The 7,449-nt window shown below is 42.3% G+C and overlaps 1 protein-coding gene across 1 annotated transcript in view; it reads left to right on the top strand.

The window, feature by feature from the left end:
* Window positions 1-865: 865 nt before the first annotated feature.
* LOC130187587 (tyrosine-protein phosphatase non-receptor type 14-like) overlaps window positions 866-7,449 on the top strand; it is a 39,744-nt gene continuing 33,160 nt past the window's right edge. Inside the window, exon 1 of the mRNA XM_056405311.1 lies at window positions 866-1,318. The gene's annotated coding sequence lies outside the window, so the exon portion shown is untranslated. The remainder of the gene's footprint in view (window positions 1,319-7,449) is intronic.

Genomic DNA, 7,449 nt, shown 5'->3' with positions numbered 1-7,449 from the left:
GATTCCTCCGGTCTGATGTCAGAGCAGAGGGGACGGCCCTCCAGAGGCATCTGGACCTACTGCTGCCTTCACGGCCCCCGCCGAGGCTGCGACCTCTGAGCTCTATTTTGATTTCAGAAAATTTCGCGAAAATATGTACCAAGTCACTTTTTTTTTTTTTTTTTTTTTTTTAACTTGCTTTCTTTTGACAATCATGCCATATGAAGTTATTTTCATATGACATAAAAGGAAAAAACAATTCACCCAAAAGATGCACATCATATCTGCCATTTGTCCCGGCCTTGAGATAACTAGTTGTCTACTTGCAACCCCTTGTCACAGGTTGTGTATGTCTACCAGCAGTGACCAGCAGTGGTGGAAGATAAAGTTACTTAAGCTAAAGCAGTAATTCTACAATGTAAAATTTCTCATTCACAGGAGTGGCATCTAATGTGGGAACATTTAATTTTAATGTTGTAGCTGCACTGTGGAAGTGAAGCTTAAATTCAAACTACTTTGTATACTAATGTGTAAACACATCACACTTCTATTGTCATATGTTATGTATATAAATTGCATTTTTCCCTTGAAATGTAGTAGAACAGAAGTATTAAGTGAGATATAATGATTACACTCAAGTAAAATAGGTAGCCTACAAGTAGTGTACCTCCTCATTCTAGTAAGTACGCTATATGACCAGTTTAATAAATAATCTACTTTTTAACGTGTTTTATGTGAATCATTTTTTGGTCATTCACAAAAAAAGTAAGTTAGAATAGAAAAGAATTAAACATAACTTGTAATATTTTTTATGTTTTACAATCCTTTTCTACTTCCTTGTTTGGACGTTGAACGCGTAACTCGTGATTCCAATGTTTTCTGCAGCTTGTGAATGCATCATATGCTCCTCTCTCCCCCTGTCGTGAACGCCTCCATTGGACTAGAGGGACCACTACTATAAACATACCAAGAGTCCCAGCGAGAGAAGAAGACCACGTCGTTGTTGTCCACGGCCAAGTTGGAGACGTTTCGTGGCTGTTTTTTTTTCTGCCTTTTCTGCTCCTGAAAAACTCTGAAAAAACAGACAAAAACTTGACGCCGAAGCAGCTTCAGGACCAACTCAGGACTGACTTTGCGACTGCATTTGCGACTTTTTTTTTTTAATTCTAAAAGTTGCGCTCAAATGATTCAAGAAACTCTCGAGATTTTTGTTTCCCACACAGGATTTTAAAGGTATTTCAAAGACCATATGAGGAATATCTGTTTGCTTTGAGGTTCAACGCCGTCGAGCAAAGACGTTTCTCTGGAGCAGAAAACGGCATGTAGCGCAGGATCAAGGGTGAGTTGTCTTGCTAAAAAAAAAAAAAAAAAAAAAAAAAATCTCTCCCAGGAGAGTTTTCTTCTGCGCTTGATTGTTTCCAACCCACAGGCATTCTTGTAATAAGCAGAGAACAACACTTTTAAAGTCTGAATGAACAGAGCTTAAAATGTAAAATGTAGGCCAAATGGCTTTGGCCACGTAGGGCAGGAGATCCCAAATATTTTTATGCCAAACCCACCCTCCTCCTCCTCCTCCTCCTCCTCCTCCTCCTCCTCCACCTCCTCCAGCACATAAACATAAATTAAAATACAGGCAGAGCCCCAAATCCTCCTCTACATTTGATAAGATGCGGGCAAGTGTTGGGTGTGATTTGGAGATCTCATTAACCTGTACGTTGCTGGATTGTAGTAGAAAGAGTGAAACCTCTAATCAGAGCAGCGTGGAAAGTCTCTAGAGTTAATCAGGGAATAGTAATATTATATTTCATATATGCACTTGTTTGAGGTCCATCGTGGACTCCCTCTGTAGGGCCCCTCAAGGATGCAGTTTGGGCCTCTTTCTAGGAGTCCAATAGGTACATGCCATGTGAAGTCAACAGCTGTAATATCTAGGTCCTACTCTGTTATTGCACCTAGAGATGACATTTTTACACTGAAAACAGCTCGTAAAGTGTGTTCTTGTACTGAGCCATCTTGTGGAAAATGCTTGGAGTCATCCAGGTCAAAAGGGAGGTTGTGAATTAGAGCTGCACATGCATTCATCTCCAAAGTAATTACAGTTCTACATGATGCCGTTAAACACATTTGGATGACATGGTGTGTTTGTGTATGAGCCTGCCTCTCCTTTAACCTGGTGATGATGACATGATCACTGTGTTGCTGAGCTGTTTGTCCTCCCCTCACACCGTGCGTGCACACGAACTGTGCACACATGTTTGTGTGAGAGTATGTAAAAGATGGGTTTGGACATGCACCCTGGACTAACACAGCTACAGTAAAAAAAAAAAAAAAAAAAAAAGGGGGAGAATTCTGTAAAGGCAAATATAGCATAGCTGCAGGAGGCGTAGGCCATACACACACACACACACACACACACACACACACACACACACACACACACACACACATCTGGCTGTCTTTATAAGCTCAAAGGCATGCTGTGTAAATTATATGGTGCCAGAGCAAGTGGCTTGGGAGTACACAGCAGTTTTAAAAACCCTGGTGGAGAATTGAAAAGACCAAAAGTCAGAGCAGTATCCTTCATCCATGCTCCTCATCACCTTATGGTCTGGCATGTTTCAGAGTGGAGACCCAGGGAAGAGTGGTTGAATATCCAATATCTGTTTGTGATTATTTCCGTAGATCCGGTGCCATTTCTTGTCACTTTGCATCCTGCAGTCATATTTGAAAACAAAAGGAAAGTTTCTGAAATGCCAATGCAAGGTCCCAAAGGCATGTTTTGTCTAAGGTCAGCATGGTAAGAATATAATAGGTGTTTACTGCATAATGGAAGCCTGCATGTAAAAGGAAAAGTGGCTATTGTTTGTGTAGCCAGTGGTCATTTGAGTCTAAAGGCCATTTGATTGCTATGTGGGGCAAACATACCTGTAATTTTGGTCAAGTGTTCATGCTGTAGCTCAGGAGGAGAGTGAGGGAGAAAACATAGGCAGCAGCGGTTATTGTTGGTATTGTTGCAGCAGGTTAAGTGAAGAAATGCACAGAATTCCTTCAAACTCAACTTGTGGTTCTCTTGTTATTCTGCAAATGGAAAAGAGCCATAAGGCCGTGATCTCTTTCTCTTTTCTTAAATTTAAATGCATTTATGATGAAGTGACAATATCAACTTGTGATGCAAAATGAGGATGTCTAATTGATGAGAGAGAGCACAAATTACAAATCAAATCTTATTATTATAGATTTGTCATACTTTATATAATCCCAAACCCTAATTCTATCCTTTTAATATGTGGTTTTGCATGTTAGGAGATATGCTTCAGACCATAGTCGATTAATCAGTTAATCTACAGAAAAATAATCGACAATAGTTTTGATAATCAAAAAGCAAAAATGCCAAACATTTGGTGGTTCCAGCTTCCCAAATGTGAAGATGTTAAATGTTTTAAAACAGTCCCCATTAATATAAACAGAATATAAATCTGAGTTTATAGGAAGCCAGTTATTGAAATGGTATGTGACTGTAAGCAGTATGTTGTGTGTGGTGAGTGTATTCAGACTGGCAGAGAAGCCTTTGTCGGAGGATCTGTGGAGTTGTGTAAGAGCTATGCTCTCTGGCAGCCCGGTACACAACAACAGAGCAGAGAGCGTGCTGCGACCTGCCCAACTCTCCCACACTCCACCTTAGGCACCTTCCAGGTGCTGCGGATGAGTTGTCAATCACTGCTAGCAACAGGACAGACCCCTCTCCCTCTGCTCACCTCAAAACTGTTTCCATGATGTGGCCCACATATGGGTTTAAGTGTATACACACGTTTTTAAGGTTACTTTGTGCGGAAGTGTGTATGTGATCCTAAGGAAGCATCAAGCAGAGAAAATTTCCATTTGATGTCAAGTTTAAAATGTGTGAATTTTCCTTTCCTCGCAACCATTATGTCTGTTGGGTACAGCCGGATGTAAACAGTAGCAAACCCAAAGTGTTGCTGCTTTCATAGGCTTGTAAACTCCGTGCTGTTGAAGTCCCTGTTAGTGTCGGTGCCTGAGGGTTCAGCTGTGAGAAAACACTCAGTGGCTTTTTGATGATTGAGCATGTGTGTGTGGAATTGTATTTGTGTGTATGGTTATGTGAGTGTGGTTCCCAGGAGCAGAAGGGGGCGGGGGGTGGGGGTGGGGGGGTGGAAAATGTGAGCAGCACCGTGGTTTGGCTGGGACAGGCGCAGTGGCTGATGGTCGATGGTCCCATCGTGTTTCTGTTGTTGATGTGGAGAGCCACTACTATCAGCCCCCCCCCCCCTTCTCCTGACCAACTGTACCAACATGATAAGAGCCATCTCCTCTTTCCTTTCTGCTCTGTTCTCATTGTCCTCGCTTATCTAAAGCCTTTATTTTCTCATTCGGATGCTGGGAATCACCCAGCTTTGTATGCAATTAGAGGACCTACATTCACACACATATACACACACATATACAAACACCTCCCACTTTTCCTCTCAGTCATATCTCCAACTTTCCCTGCCTCGATGACATCAATCCCCAGATTTCACCGCCGCAGGATGACTCGGCAGAGCAGCGTCATTGTTGGTTTGGAAAACCAGTCTCTGGTCAGTGTTAAGCTGTATCCCTCTTTGATCCTCCCCCTCTTCATGTTCTAGTGACACTGTTTAGATGGCTATGCCAGCCTGAAACACTGGGCATTCGCTATCTATTACTGTCAACTGTGGCACAGCGCTCCAGCCTGTGAGCACATATTTCTATGATTTTTCTGTGGTTTCTTTGGTTTTAGGGTTGACAAAGTCCACACCTGTGCAGTGTGACATTCACTATGAATAATGTGATGCTGGAAAATTATGTCCTTTTTATTTTTTAGATTTTTTTCCCCCATTTTATGCCAAGCAAATGGAGTTTATTTGGTTGCTAATACTCCAAAATTCATAGCATGCACTCTCTCTAATCGCAGCAGATTTGTAGATTTTTAGGGATTTTGTCTGGCGTGGCAGTCGTCTGCGCATGCTCCCATGTCTCCTGCTCTTTGTATGTTTGAACCCCACTGTGCTCAACGCTCAGGCAGACAATAAAATGTGGCCAGATGCATCTTATTGCATTGGATGGTGCAAGGAAAATTATCATCTGCCAGTGGTTAGATATAGTGGATCTTTTCAGAGCAATCCTAAATAAATGCAATATTTAAATATGGCCTGATGTCAAACTGGCTGATAGTAGCAGTCATCACATTACATTACTAAACCCAGCGACTATGTTAACATCCTGTTTTTCCTAACCACATACAACAAACGTAAGATGTGGAAGCCTACTCTCACTACATTTATCAATTTCTGAATTTTGTTTAACATTTGCATGGAGCTTCCCCCTTAATCTGAATCCCTGGATCTCTGAAAAAATGCATGTGTGTGCGTGTGTGTGTGTGTTTGATAGGGATCGAGGGGCAGATGGAAAGAGTGTGTGTGTGTGTGTTTGTGATTGTGTAGTTACAGGCTCCTTCACTGTCTGGATGTCACCTCTGTGTGAACAGTCTGTGTTTGTCACCGTCACTGTGTTCTCATATAATAGAGAGAATGTGAGCATGCATGTGTGTGTGCACGTGTAGTGTGTGAAAGTGTGTGTGTATGCATCTTTGTGTCAGAGATGGGGCTGGAGAGGAAAAAAAAAAGAGCTGGAAAGTGAAAAAGCAGATGCGCTTGTTCGAAACACACTGTCTCGCCGCCTGGCTCCACCATCTGTTGCAGCTGCTAACGTTTGTGTGTGACAGACACTGTGTTTGTGTGTGTGTGTGTGTGTGTGTGCATGCATGCCTGTGCGCGCAGGAGAAGTGTATGTCTGTATGCAACACAAAGTATATGTACAGTATGTGTTGTGGAGTGAACACTTTAAGATGAGGGGACATAAAGGCTTTTTTTAAGCAGGAAGGTACGCACACGCACACACACACACACACACACACACACACACACACACACGCATGCATGCATGAACAATCCCCTGGATCAGACAGAAACACACATGGAGTGTTTGATAACAAAGACGGCCCTGGTGGTGTGTCCTGCTGTCCTTTAGGCATGCTAGGAGAACAGTTTCTGAGTGGTGTGCATGTACAATGTGCATGTGCCTTTATTGTATGTACTTGTTTCAAATTGCAAACACTAAAGTTTGTATCTTACTGCCCAGTGACTAGGGCAGTCTGATCCAGGGTCAGCTCCCAGGAGCTGCTGTTATTCAGACAGACTTTGGCTGTGTGTGTCCAGGAATGTGTGTGGACTTCAGAGCTGTGTTTCCCCAAAACATCTCACCACTGAGCTCCATGGTAAGCCAGAGGGGCACAAGAGGATCAAAGTCCTAAGAAGATTTAGGAAATATCAGACCAGATCTGGCTGTTTTGGTGCAGACATTGGTGTAAAAGTATTTGCAAAATTTTTAGTTGCAGTTGCCAGATCAGACAGTACGGCAAGTGACAAAGTTCTTGGACATGTACAGTAGAAAAATAATTTAAGTGAAGTTATGTGTCTTCTGTGTTACTGTTGACTCTCTGGATTGACACTAGCTAATTAGCTGGTAAACCAATAGGCGAAACAGTGTAGTAGCTTTGAAGCAGCCGTGAAGTCCGATTGTCCGTTCTTTCCTAAAGTATTTATATTCCTGTTGTGCGTAGGGGTCCACCGATCAAAAGGGTTTTTCATAAAATTCTTCCAAGTTGTGAATGTTGTCATGTGAAGCCCATTGCAGACAGTCCTATCATTTTGCCATCTGTGCTGTGACTGCTGTCTGACTGACTGAAGTCACTGATCTGCTATCTTAAACCCCGGGACAGAAAAGGTAAACCCCGTTATGATAGCTCAGAGGCTTCCTTGAGCCTTTGGGAAGGCTTAGGGGAATTGATTTTTGTTCCCACGCACTACAAAATGAGACTGGTTAATTTTTCTGCCACTTTCCAAACAACACAACGCCCTATGGGGCCTTCAGGCCTTCTGTCCCGGTTATGAAGTCCTAATCAGTGATAACTCTTTCTTGATTTTAGGACAGTAACCCTTTCATTTCTGAAGCAAACTCGATAGAAAAATTAGGGTAGAATTAACATTAGAATAAAAACATTAGAATTAGAAGAGAGTAATTATTAAATGAAAGAGAGAAAATATAATATTTAAAATGCTGATATGTTTGGCTTTCTCTGAAGGCCTAGAAGTCCCTGACAGTTCCCCACTGGTGCACTCCTAGTATTTGATCCAGGCCTGGTTTAGGTTCATAGACCAAATTGTAAAAAGAGTACACTGGAGGAAGAGTAGTTACAAGCTGTGAAGCACTTAACCCATTTGTTTTGCTACAGCGTTCATGTGAAACAGGGGAGGAGGGGGTTGGTTGGTGTTGGTATTTCAGACAGACAAGCAACAGAGATTAGATTGATTGAGTTACACACGCTACACTTGCGTCCTCAGCTCTTGGCGGCCTAATGGTCTTAGCAGTAGG

This window comes from Seriola aureovittata, chromosome 19, assembly GCF_021018895.1.
Source record: "Seriola aureovittata isolate HTS-2021-v1 ecotype China chromosome 19, ASM2101889v1, whole genome shotgun sequence".
In the NCBI taxonomy this organism is placed as follows: domain Eukaryota; kingdom Metazoa; phylum Chordata; class Actinopteri; order Carangiformes; family Carangidae; genus Seriola; species Seriola aureovittata.
This window is presented reverse-complemented; position numbering and strand designations above follow the sequence as displayed.